At 47.2% G+C, this 20,210-nt stretch overlaps 4 pseudogenes; all 4 read left to right on the top strand.

Annotated features, from left to right (window-relative positions):
* Positions 1-8,660: 8,660 nt before the first annotated feature.
* LOC141268974 (5S ribosomal RNA) lies at positions 8,661-8,780 on the top strand (annotated as a pseudogene).
* A 932-nt stretch (positions 8,781-9,712) lies between these two features.
* LOC141267588 (5S ribosomal RNA) lies at positions 9,713-9,831 on the top strand (annotated as a pseudogene).
* A 621-nt stretch (positions 9,832-10,452) lies between these two features.
* Positions 10,453-10,572, top strand: LOC141268885 (5S ribosomal RNA; annotated as a pseudogene).
* Positions 10,573-11,516: 944 nt separating this feature from the next.
* On the top strand, positions 11,517-11,635 carry LOC141268397 (5S ribosomal RNA; annotated as a pseudogene).
* The last annotated feature ends 8,575 nt before the right edge of the window (positions 11,636-20,210 follow it).

Here is a 20,210-nt window from a genome sequence, read left to right as displayed (position 1 = left end):
CTTCGAAGGGGCCGATGAATCAAGGACCCAACTTGTAGGAGGGTACTTTGAGCCGCACATGTTTGGATGAGAGCCAAACCTTGTCTCCCGGACGGAATTGGGGCGGATCCAGACGTCTCTTATCAGCATATCTCTTCATCCGCTCAGAGGAGAGAAGAAGAGCGGACCTGGTGCTCTCCCAAATAGTAGAAAATTCGCTGACAAGAGACTCCGCAGCAGGGTTGTCCACAGAAACGGAGACAGGAAGTGGAATCCGGGGATGTTGGCCACCGACTATAAAGAGCGGGGATTTGGAAGAGGACTCGCTCTCATGGTTGTTATAAGAGAACTCGGCCCATGGTAAGAGATCCACCCAGTCCGAGTGGTGAGCATCAACGAAGTGCCGGAGGTAGCTGGACAAGATCTGATTGATCCGCTCCACTTGACCATTGGACTGAGGGTGGTAAGCGGAGGAGAAATCCAGGGTAATGTCCAGCAGCTTACATGTGGCTCTCCAGAAGCGAGAGGTGAACTGAACCCCACGATCCGACACGATGTGGAGGGGCAGACCATGGAGACGGAAGATGTGGCGGATAAAGTCTTTAGCCAGCTCGGGTGCAGACGGAAGACCAGGCAGGGGAATGAAGTGGGCCATCTGAGAAAAACAGTCAGCGACAACCCAAATGACAGTACAACCGGCAGAAACTGGAAGGTCGGTGATAAAGTCCATAGCGATGTGTTGCCAAGGAGCAGTAGGTACGGGAAGGGGCAGGAGATGGCCGGCAGGTAGATGTCGGGGAACTTTGTTATGGGCACAGGATGAACAGGCCGCGATGAAGTCTACCACGTCCTTACGCAGGGTAGGCCACCAGTAATGCCGGGTAATAAGTTGGAAGGTCTTCTTTTGGCCAGCATGGCCAGCTAGTTTAGAAGAATGTCCCCAGCGAAGAACCCTCTACCGATCTGGCACAGCTACGAACGTCTTACCGGGTGGAAGACGAGTCAGATCCAAGGGGGCCACATTCATCACCTTGGAGGAGTCGATGATGTGCGTAGGTTCCTCCTCTTGATCGGAGGACAAGAAGGACCGGGACAAGGCATCAGCTTTGACGTTCTTGTCCGCCGGACGGAAATGAAGAATGAAGTCGAAGCGGGCAAAAAACAACGACCACCGGGCCTGGCGAGGATTGAGTCTCTGGGCATTTTGGAGATATGCCAGGTTTTTGTGATCCGTGTAGATAATTACCGGGTAGAGAGCCCCTTCAAGCAGATAGCGCCACTCTCCCATTGCCAATTTGATGGCTAGCAATTCCCGGTCTCCAATGGAGTAGTTGCGCTCCGACGAGGAGAAGATTTTGGAGAAGAAGCCGCACGTTACCATTCTCCCGGTAGAAGACTTCTGGGTGAGCACCGCTCCGGCTCTGGAGGAGGAGGCATCAACCTCCAGGTATAATTGTTTATTACAGTCCGGACGGTGCAGGACGGGAGCAGAGGCGAAGGCTTTCTTTAGGGAAAGGAAGGCCTCCTCGGCTTCAGGCGACCATGTCCTGGGGTTAGCCCCCTTACGGGTAAGTGCAGATATGGGAGCAGTCCGAGACGAGAAGTGTGGGATGAAAAGACGATAATAATTAGCGAAGCCCAGGAATCGCTGTATCGCCTTCAAACCTTCAGGACGAGGCCATTTTAGAACGGAAGAGAGCTTCTCGGGATCCATTTGCAGACCTGTTTGGGAGATGACATAGCCCAAGAACGGAAGGGAGGTCTGATCGAAGAGGCACTTCTCGTATTTGGCGTAAAGGTGGTTCTGCCGAAGCCTAAGCAGGACCTGACGAACATCCCTCCGGTGTGTGGGGAGATACGGAGAGAAGACCAAGATATCGTCCAGGTATACCACTACGCAGGAGTACAGGAGGTCATGGAAGATGTCGTTGACTAGTTCCTGAAAGACCGCGGGAGCATTACAGAGACCGAAGGGCATCACAAGGTACTCGTAGTGACCGTCCCGGGTATTGAATGCCGTCTTCCACTCGTCTCCTTGACGGATACGGACCAGATTATACGCTCCTCGTAGATCCAGCTTGGAGAAGATCCTGGCGCCCTTGAGACGGTCAAACAATTCGGAGATGAGTGGCAGGGGATATTAGTTTTTTACCGTGATGAGATTGAGTCCTCTGTAGTCAATACAGGGACGTAGCGAGTCATCTTTCTTTTTGACAAAGAAGAATCCGGCTCCAGCCGGGGAGGTAGATTTTCGGATAAATCCCCTAGCCAGATTCTCTTCAATGTACTCAGACATGGCTCGGGTCTCGGCTGCAGACAACGGGTAGATACGCCCACGGGGAGGAGTGGTGCCAGGTACCAGGTCAATCGGGCAATCGTATGGCCTATGGGGTGGCAACGTCTCAGCTTCCTTCTTACCGAAGACGTCTGCATAGGGCCAGTAGGGAGCCGGGAGACCAGGTAAGTTAGCTGGAGTAGGCTGAGGGCGAAGTGGACGGACCGGGACCAGGCAGGTCCTATGGCAGTCAGGACCCCATTGGAGTACTTCACCGGACCGCCAGTTCAATACGGGTTCATGTGTCTGGAGCCAAGGTAGACCTAGCAACAGGGAGTGAGAAAGTCCAGACAGCACATGGAATGAGATCTCCTCAGAGTGCAGCATTCCCACCTGCAGGGTTATGGGTTCGGTGACGAGCAGGATGGTCTCCGAGAGAAGTCTTCCATCCACGGAGGCGACTGACAATGGTTCAGCCAAGGACTTGGTGGGAATATGGTATCTCTATACCAGAGACTGGGAGATGAGGTTTCCAGCAGCTCCAGAATCCAGATGGGCGAGTTCAAAGAGACGGTTCTCTCCCCAAGCAATAGAGACCGGTAAGGTCAGAGATTGAGAGGGCTTACTTTTGTCTAGGACGACCTCTCCGAGTGGTCCTAGACACTGGCGTTTCCCGGTTTTTCCGGGCAGGAACGGATGAAGTGCTTCATACTGCCACAATAGAAACAGCTTCCCTCGGCTCGGCGAGATTCTTGGCGAGAACCGACCATCTTGGTCTGGTCGACCTGCATAGGCTCAGGAGAGTGTAGCTGAGGAGAGACGGAGGGAGTGATGGGTTTCTGGAAAGTAGGAGCTAGACGTGGAACCCTCCTCTCACGGGTGACCTTTTTGGCACGCTCCTGGAACCGCAGGTCAATCCGGGTGGCAAGAGTTATAAGGTCATCGAGAGTGGTAGGAATGTCCCGACCGGCAAGTTCATCTTTAATACGGCCGGACAGACCCTCCCAGAAGACGGAAACCAGAGCGTCATTATCCCAGGCCAGCTCCGAGGCAAGGGTACGGAACCGTATGGCATATTGGCCCTCGGTGAGACTTCCCTGACGGAGGCGTAGCAGAGATGATGCGGATGAGGTCTTCCGTCCGGGTTCGTCGAAGACTTTCCGGAAAGCCGTGAGAAAGGCAGGCAAGTCGGACACCAGGGGGTCTCCTCTCTCCCATAGAGGATTTAGCCAGGCCAGGGCCTCCCCAGTGAGATGGGACATGATGAAGGCAATTTTGGCTCGGTCGGAGTTAAACTGGTGAGACAGGAGCTCAAAGTGCAGGGTGCACTGATTTATGAAGCCCCGAGCCTGGGCGGAGTCGCCTCCGAAACGAGGAGGTGCAGAAAGCCGTGGTCCGGGGTAGGATACCATGTTATTAGTGGGCAGTGGAGCTGCCGGATTGCGAGTCATGGCACTGGCGGTGGTTGCAGGCAGAGCAGTCAGAGTGTCCAGGCGAGAATTGACATTCCGCAGGTGACCCAGGATGGACTCCTGTTGGGACCTCTGACGGGACAGTTCATGACACAGGTCCGATAGCGAGGGAGCTTGGGTGCCACCGGGTTCCATGGCCCGAGCAAACTGTAACGGGTCTGGGAGGCGGAACCTCTGAGCTACTATACAAGGGGGCGGTCCTTGTAAGGGAGCGGGTGGCGACCAGGGTAGACGGGCAGGCAGTCACAGCAGGTGACTGGGACAGTCTCTGAATGAACGGACAGGAGGTCACGGCAAGTGACCGGGGCAGTCTCTGGATGAACGGGCAGGAGGTCACGGCAAGTGACCGGGGCAGTCTCTGGATGAACGGGCAGGAGGTCACGGCAAGTGACCGGGGCATTCTCTGGGTAAAGGATTGGTACGACCTGTGGCGGCAGATGATAGACGTGAGCTCCCAGGTGAGCAGGCGAGAGTCTCTGGATAAATGGGTGGTCACAGCATGTGACGGCGGAGCCTCCAGGAAGACCAACAGACAGGTAGCAGATGAGCGCTCCCAGGTGAGCGGGCAGGAGTCTCTGGACAGGCTAGCAGACAGGCAGCAGATGAGCGCTCCCAGGTGCGCGGGCAAGCTGGTACTTAGACAGACTGACAGGAGTTGGAAGGCAGACCGTCGGACCTCAGGCAAGAAGGCAGGTAGAAGATGTGCGCTCCCAGGTGAGCGGGCAAGCTGGTCCTTAGACAGACTGACAGAAGTTGGAGGGCAGACCTCAGGCTAGCAGGCAGGTAGCAGGATATCAGGCAGGAATTAGACAGCAGACTGGCAGGAATCTGGCAGGTATCAGGCAGGTAACTGGCAACGAGACCTGAGGGCTGAAGCAGAGTAGTGAACAGTGCTACAACATTGCTCGGGCACCTCCATTTTGGAGGAGGTGCCTTTTATTTGGGAGGTCCTCCGGCAATTGGCCGGGGACGCCTTAGGACGGCGCGCGCGGTCCCTTTAAGAGAGGGGGAGCGCGCGCGCGCCCTAAGCACACTGCCGGGGAAGGAGCGCGTGCCGGAAGCAGCGGGAGAGAAGCGCTGGAGGACGCCGCGCCAGGAGCGGGGAGGTGAGAGGGACGGCGTCTCTGCCTAGAACGGGGCAGAGACGCCGATGCTACACATTCACAGATCTGTTCAACTCAAACATTCCACATATGAAGTTTTAGATATATATATATATATATATATATTTAACCCAAAATTGTTGTATCCCAATTTATTAATGCGCATTGCCATATCAATTAAATATCTTTATATTTCTTTGAATATTCCCCAAGTACATATTATATAATATGAGAGTAAGTCACTGGAATTTCAGACACTTGAAAAAACTCTTGTCTTAGATTCTTTTTTCACTGGATGCCCGGTCTTAAGTTACATCAGTTGAAAATAGAATGAATGGGATCATATACTATTAGCTCAAAGTTCAAAGGCCGCAGCTGTCACACGTCATGCTGTAAAGCTACTTTAATTTGCACGAACACTTCATGCACAGAAAATATTAGCAACACAAAAGAATTAATAAGTATTACATATATATTATAGTTCAACTAGATATATTGTTATTATTTTAAAACGTTATACACATAAAATCATGCAATTTTTTCACTTCCTGTGTGAATAAAGAAATAAATCCAATTTTAGAGTTCTTTGATCAAATCCTGCTTTGGAATGAAAACTCTAAGGAAATATAAGAAAATAAAATTAAATATCAAATTCATACAGAAACAGAATTATTTAAATATCTTATACATATATTGGTTGGTTCTAATGTAATTCAAAATATTGCTACTTAAATTTATATATATGAAGTTCTAATTTATTAATTAATATATATATATATATATTTTATAAACGTATATATAAATACAATTATACGCAATCTCTACTTAGACAAGTGTATATATATATATATATATATATATATATATATATATGAACTATTAGTAACTATGTAACTACAATTTTACTATATAAGATTATAAATAAATATTGAGACATTGTATTACATTTTGATACAACATTATAATTACAGTTTTTCCTTAGCCACTCCCTAAACCAAATCTTCTGTCTCTCTCAAATATCTCCAGGAACGCCCTATTTAGGAAAGACATTTTTCTATCCTTCAAAACCTCAGAGAACTGCCTGTTCTTCTGTCCACATTCCATGACGTCACTGTGAGTTGGTCGTCTCACCTGTCTCTGTCCATCAGTTTCAGCCATTTTCCTTTTAAGAGAATCACAGTTCTGACTGAGAATTAACTCATTCTGTGGAGAGATGGATCTTTGCACTGGCTGATATGGCTTATAACATATATGAAATCTTCTGCGTATTTGATAGAGTTCACTATGGGGATGACTCAGTCTAGGAGAGTTTGATATTGGCTTTTGGTAAGATTTTACCTTTCCTGGTTTTATAAATTTAGCTTGATTTATTTTCTTTTCACGATTCTCATGTTTTCTAACAAAATCCAGCATCTGCGGACATTCAAATAATGAATTTTTTTGTGATGCCATAACTTGGGAAACTGAATTTAGGAATTTGAATTTTTGTACAAAAGTTATCATATGTTGTACTTTTCCATTTTTGATGAGAGCTTTGTACAACCGTATAAATATGGACATGAATGTATATGTACATTCCTTCCTACCAATCCTTAGTTTCTGCAGATCTTCTATGTTGGGAAAATCCTTTGTGACACAATAAATCAAATATCTTAATCTGTCCGAATCATTTTCCCATCCATTAGGAGAGTCATTTTCACAGAGCATTAAATGTAAACGTCTGGACAATGTCACAGGAATCCATATTTTAAATAATTGATTCCTCTCCTCATTGGATAAATCAAACTTATCAGAGAAGCTCTCAAATGTCTCTGAATTTCTACAGGCATGGATTTTTACATCATATTTTGGCATGATTTTGTATAATTTCAGCAAATTTTTCCTCATTTTAATTTGGAGTTGAGCCTGGGTAATTCCAGAATTCTCTGATATTTTTAGTGGCTCTTGTACGTCCGTTCCTCCTACGTCACTCACGTCTCCTCCCACATCACCTAGTATGTCGGTTTCTCGTATGTCAGTCATGTCTCCTCCCATGTCAGGTTTCTGTATGTCCGTCTCTTGGTCAGACCCAAGGTCACCTTCAGTTACAGACACGTGTCTTACTTCTTGTTCATTTTCCACATTACAGTCAGAATCAGTATCACTGTCTGACACTTCTCCACTTTTTTCCTGCTTAGAAATCTCTAACACAAGACTATGAAAAAAATCTACCAAATGTAGAATATTTCTCAATTTCTGTTTGTCTCTTTTTACCAATTTAGAAGTTAACTGTAAATTCTGCAATTCACATTCTTTGTATAAACTGAGCCACAAAACTTCTATGTCATCTCCTACATTAACTTTGAAATTAATATTACTTTGTTTAGCAAAAGAAGAAATTATATCCATATTTTGCTTACCTTAAGATTCCTTGGCTTCTCTTTATCAGCACGTCCTGTCTTCAGTTCGTCTGATTCTTTTCCTGTGTGATTCTGTTCCTTGTTAGTACCTCTGCTTCCTGTCTTTCCTCAGTCTGTAGGTCCTTTCTGCTTCTCGTGACAAACTAGTGAATTTACTGACACGTGAACAATAGCTGTTCAGCTCGTCAGGACTCCCCCCTTGTTCACGGAAGAAATTCACTTACTTAATTTAAAAAACAAAAAAACAGGACTGGCTGGCTCACCATTGTAAAATAATACTCTTCCTGTATTATTTTTTTCTACTGAGGACTTCTCAAAGTATCAATATCACGATATTCTTATAAAAAAATGTATCTATTTATTCTTGGATTGTCCATTAAAAAGAATCAGATTGCAGCAGGTACATACAATAATTAGTTATAAAGTAATTGTCCATTTGTCCATAATTTGCTTAATTGTTGAGATTCACGCATCTTTCCTTGGATCCTGGCTGGTAAATCATGTCTTTGTCCAGCATGTGTCCAGGCCTACATGTCATCTGCTTCTCAGCATGAAGATTCTGTGTCTTGAGGGGTGGGCAGAGCAAGAGAGCCCCCCCTTTCTGTACCATGGGCTTTTATAGCCAGTCGTATGGACACCTGTTCTACATATGGTAGTGAACCAAAAATACACACACAAATAGCGCATGTCAACTAGACACGATGGCTGAGGCATAGAACTCAGAAAAATGATTATCGATTAACATTCCAAATGAATTTCCATAATTAACCATTTAACAGAGACCGCCTGGGAATGCCAGGTGCTGTAGGCTTTTGCTTTTTCCTTCTTTCCACCAGCAGGGGGCACTCTCTTCTATGCCTTTTTTCCATTCCCTTTCACAAGTGCACACATTCATTCACTTTTCTTTTTTTCATTTGCTTTCTCTCTTGCGCTATTTCATCTCTGCAGAATACCAGCATCCTTCTGATCACCGTGGGCCTCCAGCATTGTTGCTTATTTACTTTTAATACTATGCTCCTTTTCACCAGGACCAGCGTCTCCCGGGTTGCTGGAGGCAACCACCGGTAACCCCAAGCAGAAGACCTTTGCAGGCAACACGACCCTCCCCCCTGAAGAGCAGCTCAAAGTCACTGGCAACCATCTCACCCTCTTCCTTCATTCACCCCTGGACGTCTCGCTCAGCCCCCAAGTTACGGGTCCAGCTTGCTCTTTCTGTCACATTACCGCAATGAAGGGTTTAGCCTGCAGGAGACCCTGCGCCGAGACATTTTTGAAGACACCTGATGCGGCGGGTGAATCACTGCTAAACAAACCACACCTGTAGGGACGGCACAGCCTTTGCATGGACCCTTCGGAGCCCGCCCCGTCACGGCCAGATTGCTCGCCACCAAGCGATCCTGAGAAAGGCTGGCCGGGCGATGGATTGAGCAGCGTCTACTGGCTTTACCACCTTGGATACGCCTGATCTCGTCTGATCTCGGAAGCAAAGCAGGGTTGGGCTCGGACAGTACTTGGATGGGAGACCTCCTGGGAGCATCGGGTGCTGTAGATGATTTTGATGACTTTTTGCCCTACTGCCCAGCTTGGCTAGCATGGAACGGCGCCTTGCCGGACACCGACCTTAAGTAACTTAGATGATGGAAGCCCCAAGGCCTCTGAGCCAGTTGGCAGCTAAGTACGCTACCCCGCCGCCTTCACGCAGGCCTGACACCGAGATCCTTGCCACGGCTAGGAGTGCTTATTGACTCCGCAGCTCGCCGTGTGGAAATGATGGCGTTAAAAGCACTCGGGGCCGTGAAGGGGCCAGGCTTTCAGCAGGTGCCCAGGGAAGGTTTTGGATGCCGGCCGCCTAGCGAGGGCCAGCAGAAGTAACATGTTTCTCTGCAAAGAAGCTTGTGTAATCAAGCCAGACGGCTGACAAAGAGCTAACCTCAGTGCAAGGAAGGTGCGGAAGGAATTGGGGAGGGGGGGGTGATTCCTGCTAGGGCCCTGAAATCATAAAACAGGCAGGAGAGTCTGATGCATGGTGACGGAGAGGTCGTAGGGGCAGATAGGGGGTGTTGTCACGTGCGAGCACGTGTGCATGCTGGCTTGTGTGTGAGAGTGCGCTTCCTAGGTGTGGCGCGCTGCAGACAGTAAAAGGGATTGTTCCCTTTCATTAAAAGTTAATCCCCGGCTGCAGGCTATTAGAAAGCAACTAACCACGCTCTACTCACCCTACCCGGGTCTACCGGTGAGTCTCGCCTCTGCTCCCGGCCTGTGGCATTGGCCGTGAAGCTGACGATCCGACGACAGAGCTGCAGCCGATCAGTGAGCTCAGCGGCTCTGAGTGGGGCCTTCTGTCTACAAGACCTTTTAAGGAAGCCAGCAAAAAAATTGAAGAGAAGGGAAAGCACAAAAGGACCTGGTCTTGCTGAACACTGGAAAGGGCATCCGGCAGCCAGACTTCAAAGTAGAAAAGCATCAAGTGAGAGGCTTATCTCTGCCTATGGCCACACCACCCTGAACACGCCCGATCTCATCTGATATTGGAAGCTAAGCAGGGTTGGGCCTGATTATTACATGGATGGGAGACCACCTGGGAATACCAGGTGCTGTTGGCTTTTGCTTTTTCCTTCCTTCCACCAGCAGGGGGCACTCTCTTCTATGCCTTTTTTCCATTCCCTTTCACAAGTGCACACATTCATTCTCTTTTCTTTTTTTCATTTGCTTTCTCTCTTGCGCTATTTCATCTCTGCAAAATACCAGCATCCTTCTGATCACCGTGGGCCTCCAGCATTGTTGCTTATTTACTTTTAATACTAGGCTCCTTTTCACCAGGACCAGCGTCTCCCGGGTGGCTGGAGGCAACCACCGGTAACCCCAAGCAGAAGACCTTTGCAGGCAACACGACCCTCCCCCCTGAAGAGCAGCTCAAAGTCACTGGCAACCATCTCACCCTCTTCCTTCATTCACCCCTGGACGTCTCGCTCAGCCCCCGAGTTACGTGTCCAGCTTGCTCTTTCTGTCACATTACCGCGATGAAGGGTTTAGCCTGCCGGAGACCCTGCGCCGAGCCATTTTTGAAGACACCTGATGCGGCGGGTGAATCACTGCTAAATAAACCACACCTGTAGGGACGGCACAGCCTTTGCATGGACCCTTCAAGGCCCGCCCCGTCACGGCCAGATTGCTCGCCACCAAGCGATCCTGAGAAAGGCTGGCCGGGTGATGGATCAAGCAGCGGCTACTGGCCATACCACTTTGGATACGCCTGATCTCGTCTGATCTTGGAAGCAAAGCAGGGCTGGGCTCGGACAGTACTTGGATGGGATACCTCCTGGGAACACCGGGTGCTGTAGACCATTTTGATGATGTTTTGCCCTACTGCCCAGCTCGGCTAGCATGGAACGGCGCCTTGCCGGACACCGACCTTAAGTAACTTAGATGATGGAAGCCCCAAGGCCTCTGAGCCAGTTGGCAGCTAAGTACGCTACCCCGCGGCCTTCACGCAGGGCTGACACCGAGCTCCTTGCCACGGCTAGGAGTGCTTATTGACTCCGCAGCTCGCCGTGTGGAAATGATGGTGTTAAAAGCACCCGGGGCCGTGAAGGGGCCAGGCTTTCAGCAGGTGCCCAGGGAAGGTTTTGGATGCCGGATGCCTAGCGAGGGCCAGCAGAAGTAACATGTTTCTCTGCAAAGAAGCTTGTGTAACCAAGCCAGACGGCTGACAAAGAGCTAACCTCAGTGCAAGGAAGGCAAGGAAGGTGCGGAAGGAATTGGGGAGGGGTGGGGGGGGATTCCTGCTAGGGCCCTGAAATCATAAAACAGGCAGAAGAGTCTGACGCATGGTGACGGAGAGGTTGTATGGGCAGATAGGGGGTGTTGTCACGTGCGAGCACGTGTGCATGCTGGCTTGTGTGTGAGAGTGCGCTTCCTAGGTGTGGCGCGCTGCAGACAGTCAAAGGGATTGTTCCCTTTCATTAAAAGTTAATCCCCGGCTGCAGGCTATTAGAAAGCAACTAACCGCGCTCTACTCACCCTACCCAGGCCTACCGTTGAGTCTCGCCTCTGCTCCCGGCCTGTGGCATTGGCCGTGAAGCTGACGTTCCGTCGACAGCGCTGCAGCCGATCAGTGAGCTCAGTGGCTCTGAGTGGGGCGTTCTGTCTACAAGACCTTTTAATTAAGCCAGCAAAAAATTTGAAGAGAAGGGAAAGCACAAAAGGACCTGGTCTTACTGAACACTGGAAAGGGCATCCGGAAGCCAGACTTCAAAGTAGAAAAGCAGCAAGTGAGAGGCTTCTCTCTGCCTATGGCCACACCACCCTGAACACGCCTGATCTCATCTGATATTGGAAGCTAAAAAGGATTGGGCCTGGTTATTACTTGGATGGGAGACCACCTGGGAATACCAGGTGCTGTAGGCTTTTGCTTTTTCCTTCCTTCCACCAGCAGGGGGCACTCTCTTCTATGCCTTTTTTCCATTCACTTTCACAAGTGCACACATTCATTCTCTTTTCTTTTTTTCATTTGCTTTCTCTCTTGCGCTATTTCATCTCTGCAAAATACCAGCATCCTTCTGATCACCGTGGGCCTCCAGCATTGTTGCTTATTTACTTTTAATACTAGGCTCCTTTTCACCAGGACCAGCGTCTCCCGGGTGGCTGAAGGCAACCACCGGTAACCCCAAGCAGAAGACCTTTGCAGGCAACACGACCCTCCCCACTGAAGAGCAGCTCAAAGTCACTGGCAACCATCTCACCCTCTTCCTTCATTCACCCCTGGACGTCTCGCTCAGCCCCCAAGTTACGGGTCCAGCTTGCTCTTTCTGTCACATTACCGCGATGAAGGGTTTAGCCTGCAGGAGACTCTGCGCCGAGCCATTTTTGAAGACACCTGATGCGGCAGGTGAATCACTGCTAAATAAACCACACCTGTAGGGACGGCACAGCCTTTGCCTGGACCCTTCGGAGCCCGCCCCGTCACGGCCAGATTGCTCGCCACCAAGCGTGTTACAACTCTCCTGTTAGTTTTTTTTTAATTTGCTGGTCACATGACCATTTTGCCTATTTAATCCGGCTCCGCCCTCCTGGCTTTGCTGGACTTCATTTGTATTTACTACTGTTGAGCTAGCTTGTTGCTCTGTTGCCGTTCTCTGTTAGTTTTGCTAGGTCTTCTGACCCCTATGCCTTTTTGTAGTGTTTGTCTTTGACTGCTACTATTTCTGCTAGGAGGTGTCCAACTTTTCCCAGTCCCTAGATCTTGTAGGGATCCCTCCCTCACATCTATAGGTCTGCGTTCAGACTAGCCGAGGACTTTAGCGGGTCTGATCGCAGGATCAGGTTCCCCGTTACATCGTAGGGATCTAGTTTAGTTCTATTGTAGGGATAGATCTCCTTTCTTTCCTTAGTCTCTGTAGCAGATCATAACAGTAATTCCAGCCATAAAAAAAAAAGAAAATAAAAAATTTCTCTAAGGAAAGACCTCCAGTTTTCCATCATGGTCTCGGTGCAAGATTTGGCTCAACGCTTGCAGGGACTCTCTCTGGAGGTGACCAAGCTCCAACAACACGTGAGTAGCTGTTCTGGAGCGCATTTTGTGGAACCTAAGGTACGTCTGCCTGATCTATTTTTTGGCAAACAACAAGATTTTTTTTCTTTTAAAAATGCTTGTCTATTATATTTTCGTTTGAGACCCGGATCCTCTGGTGGTGAATCACAGCGCATAGGGATCATAATGTCACTTTTGCGCAAAGATCCTCAGGGATGGGCCTTCTCTCTCCAACCTAGTGATCCGTGCTTTAGATCAGTGGATAGTTTTTTTTCTGCTTTAGGTTTGTTGTACGATGATCCTGATCGTGTCTCATCTGCTGAGTCTGAATTAAGACGTTTGAGGCAGGGATCAGGTAATGTGGAAAAATATTGTTCTCACTTCCGTCGGTGGTCTGCCCAGGTGGGGTGGAATGATTCTGCTTTGAAAAGCTTGTTTCTTGCAGGGCTATGTGAAAGGGTAAAGGATTTACTGATTGCTTATCCCACACCTGGAAACTTGCAGGAGGCAATGCAATTAGCTATACGGGTGGACAGGAGACTGCGTGAAAGGGTTAATGAGAGCAAATCCTCTGCTATGTCAGCTTCGAGTCCTGAGAGGTTCTGTGCTGACAATGGAGAGCCGATGGAAATTGGGGCGATGGCACCCCGCTCTCAGGAAAAAGACCGCCGACTTTCTGAAGGCTTGTGTTTCTATTGCGGAAATTCTGGTCATTTTATTAAGAGCTGTGTGCTTCGTAAGAAGAAAGAAAAAAAAATGGTCAGTCATGCTCGTATTGCCTGTTTAAATTCTAAGGGAGTATTCCTATCTGCCACTACTGCTGCTCAGGATGAATTAATTGAATTTCGGGTATTTGTGGATTATGGATCTACTCTGAATGTGATTGATGGGGGATTCTTGGAAAAACTTAGATTAGAACCTAAAACTTTGTCATCCCCTATTGCTGTGGTTTCTGTCGATGGCTCTCCCTTGAAGAGTGTTACTCACAAGGTCTGTGAATTTCCCCTCACTATTAATGGTATTCATCAAGAGAATTTGGATTTGGTGGTATTGGATAATTTGCCTTCTCCAGTAATATTGGGGTTACCCTGGTTAAAATTGCACAATCCTGTACTGGATTGGTCTACCAATGAAATTAAGTCCTGGAGCCCTAAGTGTTATGACAAGTGTTGTAACGGGCACATTGCTGCTGTGGATAGAGGGGAATTGCCTGTACCTATTCAGGATTTTTGGAGAGTTTTTTCTGAGGAGGAGTCGCAGGTTTTGCCTCCCGATAGAGACTATGATTGTACCATTGAATTTGTCCCTGGCGCGACTCTTCCTAAGAGTCGTTTATTTAATCTTACTATTCCTGAAAGAAAGGCTTTGGAAGAATACATACAGACAAGCTTGGCCGCCGGTCACATTAGGCCTTCCAAGTCTCCTGTGGCTGTTGGATTTTTTTTTGTAAAAAAAAAAGATGGCGGTTTACGTCCTTGTCTGGACTTTCGTGAGATTAATAAAATTACTGTACGCAATCCTTACCCACTGCCATTGATTCCTGATTTATTTAACCAGTTAGTGGGGGCCAAGTGGTTCTCTAAAATTGATCTCCGGGGGGCATACAATTTGTTGCGCATGAAGGAGGGTGATGAATGGAAGACTGCTTTTAACACTCCTGTGGGTCATTTTGAGAATCTGGTTATGCCTTTTGGTCTCACCAATGCTCCAGCATTTTTTCAGAATCTTATTAATGATATCCTTAGACCTTTAATCGGCAAAAATGTGGTTGTGTATTTGGATGACATTTTGATTTATTCGCCGGATCTGGAGTCTCATTGGCGGAGCGTACGTGAGGTATTACAGTTATTAATGGACAATTCGCTTTTTGCTAAGCTGGAGAAATGTGAGTTCGCTGTACAGAGAATTAGTTTTTTGGGCTACATTATCTCCAGTGAAGGTTTTGAGATGGACCCGGTTAAAGTTCAAGCTGTGCAGGAATGGCCTAGGCCTATTGGTTTGAAATCGATACAGAGGTTTTTGGGTTTCGCCAATTATTACAGAAAATTCATAAAAAAAATTTCTATTATTGTCAAACCGCTGACCGATCTCACCAGCAAAGGTGCTAATGCGGTTCAGTGGACTTCTGAGGCCATTGAAGCTTTTGTGTTTCTAAAGGAGAGGTTCACCTCTGCTCCCATCCTTATGCAGCCTGATGTGACTAAGCCGTTTTTGGTTGAGGTTGATGCTTCTTCGGTGGGGGTTGGTGCGGTGTTGTCTCAGGAAAACAAGGATGGAGTACATCCCTGTGCCTTTTTTTCAAAAAAATTTTCCGAGACTGAACTTAATTACGATATTGGTAATCGGGAATTTCTGGCGATTAAACTCGCATTTGAACACTGGCGTCATCTCTTGGAAGGTGCTGAATTTCCCATTCAGGTTTTCACTGATCATAAAAATCTGATCTATCTTGATGCTGCCAAGCGCTTGAATGCCCGTCAGGCTAGGTGGGCACTTTTTTTCTCGCGGTTTAATTTTTCCGTTACTTACATCCTGGTACCAAGAATGTTAAAGCGGATGCTTTGTCTCGCAGCTTTTCTCCCATGGTCGGTGTTGAGGAGGAAGAGGAGACCATTTTACAAGAAGGTGTTGTGATTGCTGCTTTGGACTCCGTTTTGGAGGATGAGATTCTTAAAGCACAGGAGAATGCCCCATCTAACACTCCCCATGGGAGGTTGTTTGTGCCTAGGACCTTTAGGAGAGATTTGTTTGTTGAGTGTCATGAGTCTCGGTTGGCAGGTCATCCAGGAATTTCTGAGACCAAGAGACTTGTGGGTCGCAGTTTTTGGTGGCCTGGATGGCAGAAGGAAGTCATTAAGTGGGTGCGCCAATGTACTGTGTGTGCAAGATCCAAGTCTTCGCATGCTCCTGCTGCGGGGTTGCTTTGCCCTCTGGAGGTTCCTAGTGCACCTTGGACACATCTGGCTATGGACTTTATTACTGACCTTCCTCCCTCTGAAGGTTTCACAGTCATCTGGGTGGTCGTGGACCATTTTAGCAAGATGTGTCACTTGGTTCCCTTCATCAAACTGCCTTGCGCTAAGACACTCGCTAAGGCCTTTGTCAAGGAGATTGTCAGACTACATGGTGTTCCTACTGACATTGTTTCTGATAGGGGACCTCAGTTCGTGGCTCGTTTTTGGCGTGCCTTTTGTGACAGGTTGGGAGTTCATTTGTCGTTTTCATCCGGATATCATCCTGAGTCTAATGGCCAGACAGAAAGGAAGAACCAGGATGTTGAGCAGTTCTTGCGTTGTTTTGTGGCAGACAATCAAGAGGGGTGGTCTGAATTTCTGCCACTTGCTGAATTTGCTCTTAACAACCATACATCCTCTTCTGCTGGGTGTTCGCCTTTTTTTTTGTTGTTCTGGGAGACATCCGTCTTTTGGGTCATTTTCCAAATTGGTTTCGGCTGTGCCTGAGGAGGATAGTTTTTCCGGTGATTTGGAGAGAGTTTGGACGGATGTGCGTGGTAATCTTCAGGAGGCTAACAAAAAATCTAACAGGTACTTTGATAGGAAACGGCAAGAGATTTTGTTTGCGGTTGGTGACATGGTTTGGTTGTCCTCTAAGAATCTGCGATTGAGGATTCCTTCTAAAAAATTGGGTCCCAAGTTCGTAGGGCCCTTTAAGGTACTTCAGATAGTTAACCAATCTGATGTTAGGCTGGAGGTTCCTACGTCCTGGAGGATTAATCCGGTGTTTCATGTTTCTCTGTTGAAAAAAGCTGATGTGTCGGATGGTGACGCCTCTGCCACTGTTCCTCCGGTGGTGGAGGACGGGGAATATGAAATTTCCCGCATCCTAAATTCTAGACAGTATAGAGGGAGTTTGCAGTATCTCGTCGCTTGGAAGGGTTTCGGACCTGAGGATAACTAATGGGTGAGAGCGGATTATGTTTCTGCCCCCAGACTTGTCCGAGCGTTTCACAGGAGGTTTCCTGGTAAGCCTGGGCCTAGGGGATCCGGAGGATCCTCTTAGAAGAGGGGGCACTGTTACAACTCTCCTGTTAGTTTTTTTTTAATTTGCTGGTCACATGACCATTTTGCCTATTTAATCCGGCTCCGCCCTCCTGGCTTTGCTGGACTTCATTTGTATTTACTACTGTTGAGCTAGCTTGTTGCTCTGTTGCCGTTCTCTGTTAGTTTTGCTAGGTCTTCTGACCCCTATGCCTTTTTGTAGTGTTTGTCTTTGACTGCTACTATTTCTGCTAGGAGGTGTCCAACTTTTCCCAGTCCCTAGATCTTGTAGGGATCCCTCCCTCACATCTATAGGTCTGCGTTCAGACTAGCCGAGGACTTTAGCGGGTCTGATCGCAGGATCAGGTTCCCCGTTACATCGTAGGGATCTAGTTTAGTTCTATTGTAGGGATAGATCTCCTTTCTTTCCTTAGTCTCTGTAGCAGATCATAACAGTAATTCCAGCCATAAAAAAAAAAGAAAATAAAAAATTTCTCTAAGGAAAGACCTCCAGTTTTCCATCATGGTCTCGGTGCAAGATTTGGCTCAACGCTTGCAGGGACTCTCTCTGGAGGTGACCAAGCTCCAACAACACGTGAGTAGCTGTTCTGGAGCGCATTTTGTGGAACCTAAGGTACGTCTGCCTGATCTATTTTTTGGCAAACAACAAGATTTTTTTTCTTTTAAAAATGCTTGTCTATTATATTTTCGTTTGAGACCCGGATCCTCTGGTGGTGAATCACAGCGCATAGGGATCATAATGTCACTTTTGCGCAAAGATCCTCAGGGATGGGCCTTCTCTCTCCAACCTAGTGATCCGTGCTTTAGATCAGTGGATAGTTTTTTTTCTGCTTTAGGTTTGTTGTACGATGATCCTGATCGTGTCTCATCTGCTGAGTCTGAATTAAGACGTTTGAGGCAGGGATCAGGTAATGTGGAAAAATATTGTTCTCACTTCCGTCGGTGGTCTGCCCAGGTGGGGTGGAACGATTCTGCTTTGAAAAGCTTGTTTCTTGCAGGGCTATGTGAAAGGGTAAAGGATTTACTGATTGCTTATCCCACACCTGGAAACTTGCAGGAGGCAATGCAATTAGCTATACGGGTGGACAGGAGACTGCGTGAAAGGGTTAATGAGAGCAAATCCTCTGCTATGTCAGCTTCGAGTCCTGAGAGGTTCTGTGCTGACAATGGAGAGCCGATGGAAATTGGGGCGATGGCACCCCGCTCTCAGGAAAAAGACCGCCGACTTTCTGAAGGCTTGTGTTTCTATTGCGGAAATTCTGGTCATTTTATTAAGAGCTGTGTGCTTCGTAAGAAGAAAGAAAAAAAAAATGGTCAGTCATGCTCGTATTGCCTGTTTAAATTCTAAGGGAGTATTCCTATCTGCCACTACTGCTGCTCAGGATGAATTAATTGAATTTCGGGTATTTGTGGATTATGGATCTACTCTGAATGTGATTGATGGGGGATTCTTGGAAAAACTTAGATTAGAACCTAAAACTTTGTCATCCCCTATTGCTGTGGTTTCTGTCGATGGCTCTCCCTTGAAGAGTGTTACTCACAAGGTCTGTGAATTTCCCCTCACTATTAATGGTATTCATCAAGAGAATTTGGATTTGGTGGTATTGGATAATTTGCCTTCTCCAGTAATATTGGGGTTACCCTGGTTAAAATTGCACAATCCTGTACTGGATTGGTCTACCAATGAAATTAAGTCCTGGAGCCCTAAGTGTTATGACAAGTGTTGTAACGGGCACATTGCTGCTGTGGATAGAGGGGAATTGCCTGTACCTATTCAGGATTTTTGGAGAGTTTTTTCTGAGGAGGAGTCGCAGGTTTTGCTTCCCGATAGAGACTATGATTGTACCATTGAATTTGTCCCTGGCGCGACTCTTCCTAAGAGTCGTTTATTTAATCTTACTATTCCTGAAAGAAAGGCTTTGGAAGAATACATACAGACAAGCTTGGCCGCCGGTCACATTAGGCCTTCCAAGTCTCCTGTGGCTGTTGGATTTTTTTTTGTAAAAAAAAAAGATGGCGGTTTACGTCCTTGTCTGGACTTTCGTGAGATTAATAAAATTACTGTACGCAATCCTTACCCACTGCCATTGATTCCTGATTTATTTAACCAGTTAGTGGGGGCCAAGTGGTTCTCTAAAATTGATCTCCGGGGGGCATACAATTTGTTGCGCATGAAGGAGGGTGATGAATGGAAGACTGCTTTTAACACTCCTGTGGGTCATTTTGAGAATCTGGTTATGCCTTTTGGTCTCACCAATGCTCCAGCATTTTTTCAGAATCTTATTAATGATATCCTTAGACCTTTAATCGGCAAAAATGTGGTTGTGTATTTGGATGACATTTTGATTTATTCGCCGGATCTGGAGTCTCATTGGCGGAGCGTACGTGAGGTATTACAGTTATTAATGGACAATTCGCTTTTTGCTAAGCTGGAGAAATGTGAGTTCGCTGTACAGAGAATTAGTTTTTTGGGCTACATTATCTCCAGTGAAGGTTTTGAGATGGACCCGGTTAAAGTTCAAGCTGTGCAGGAATGGCCTAGGCCTATTGGTTTGAAATCGATACAGAGGTTTTTGGGTTTCGCCAATTATTACAGAAAATTCATAAAAAAAATTTCTATTATTGTCAAACCGCTGACCGATCTCACCAGCAAAGGTGCTAATGCGGTTCAGTGGACTTCTGAGGCCATTGAAGCTTTTGTGTTTCTAAAGGAGAGGTTCACCTCTGCTCCCATCCTTATGCAGCCTGATGTGACTAAGCCGTTTTTGGTTGAGGTTGATGCTTCTTCGGTGGGGGTTGGTGCGGTGTTGTCTCAGGAAAACAAGGATGGAGTACATCCCTGTGCCTTTTTTTCAAAAAAATTTTCCGAGACTGAACTTAATTACGATATTGGTAATCGGGAATTGCTGGCGATTAAACTCGCATTTGAACACTGGCGTCATCTCTTGGAAGGTGCTGAATTTCCCATTCAGGTTTTCACTGATCATAAAAATCTGATCTATCTTGATGCTGCCAAGCGCTTGAATGCCCGTCAGGCTAGGTGGGCACTTTTTTTCTCGCGGTTTAATTTTTCCGTTACTTACATCCTGGTACCAAGAATGTTAAAGCGGATGCTTTGTCTCGCAGCTTTTCTCCCATGGTCGGTGTTGAGGAGGAAGAGGAGACCATTTTACAAGAAGGTGTTGTGATTGCTGCTTTGGACTCCGTTTTGGAGGATGAGATTCTTAAAGCACAGGAGAATGCCCCATCTAACACTCCCCATGGGAGGTTGTTTGTGCCTAGGACCTTTAGGAGAGATTTGTTTGTTGAGTGTCATGAGTCTCGGTTGGCAGGTCATCCAGGAATTTCTGAGACCAAGAGACTTGTGGGTCGCAGTTTTTGGTGGCCTGGATGGCAGAAGGAAGTCATTAAGTGGGTGCGCCAATGTACTGTG

The sequence above is a fragment of the Phyllobates terribilis genome, unplaced genomic scaffold (genome assembly GCF_046119375.1).
Source record: "Phyllobates terribilis strain yellow unplaced genomic scaffold, ASM4611937v1 Scaffold_4__5_contigs__length_816908805, whole genome shotgun sequence".
NCBI classification, from domain to species: Eukaryota; Metazoa; Chordata; class Amphibia; order Anura; family Dendrobatidae; genus Phyllobates; species Phyllobates terribilis.
The sequence above is the reverse complement of the archived record's forward strand: the minus strand, read 5'-3'. Positions and strand labels throughout refer to the sequence as shown.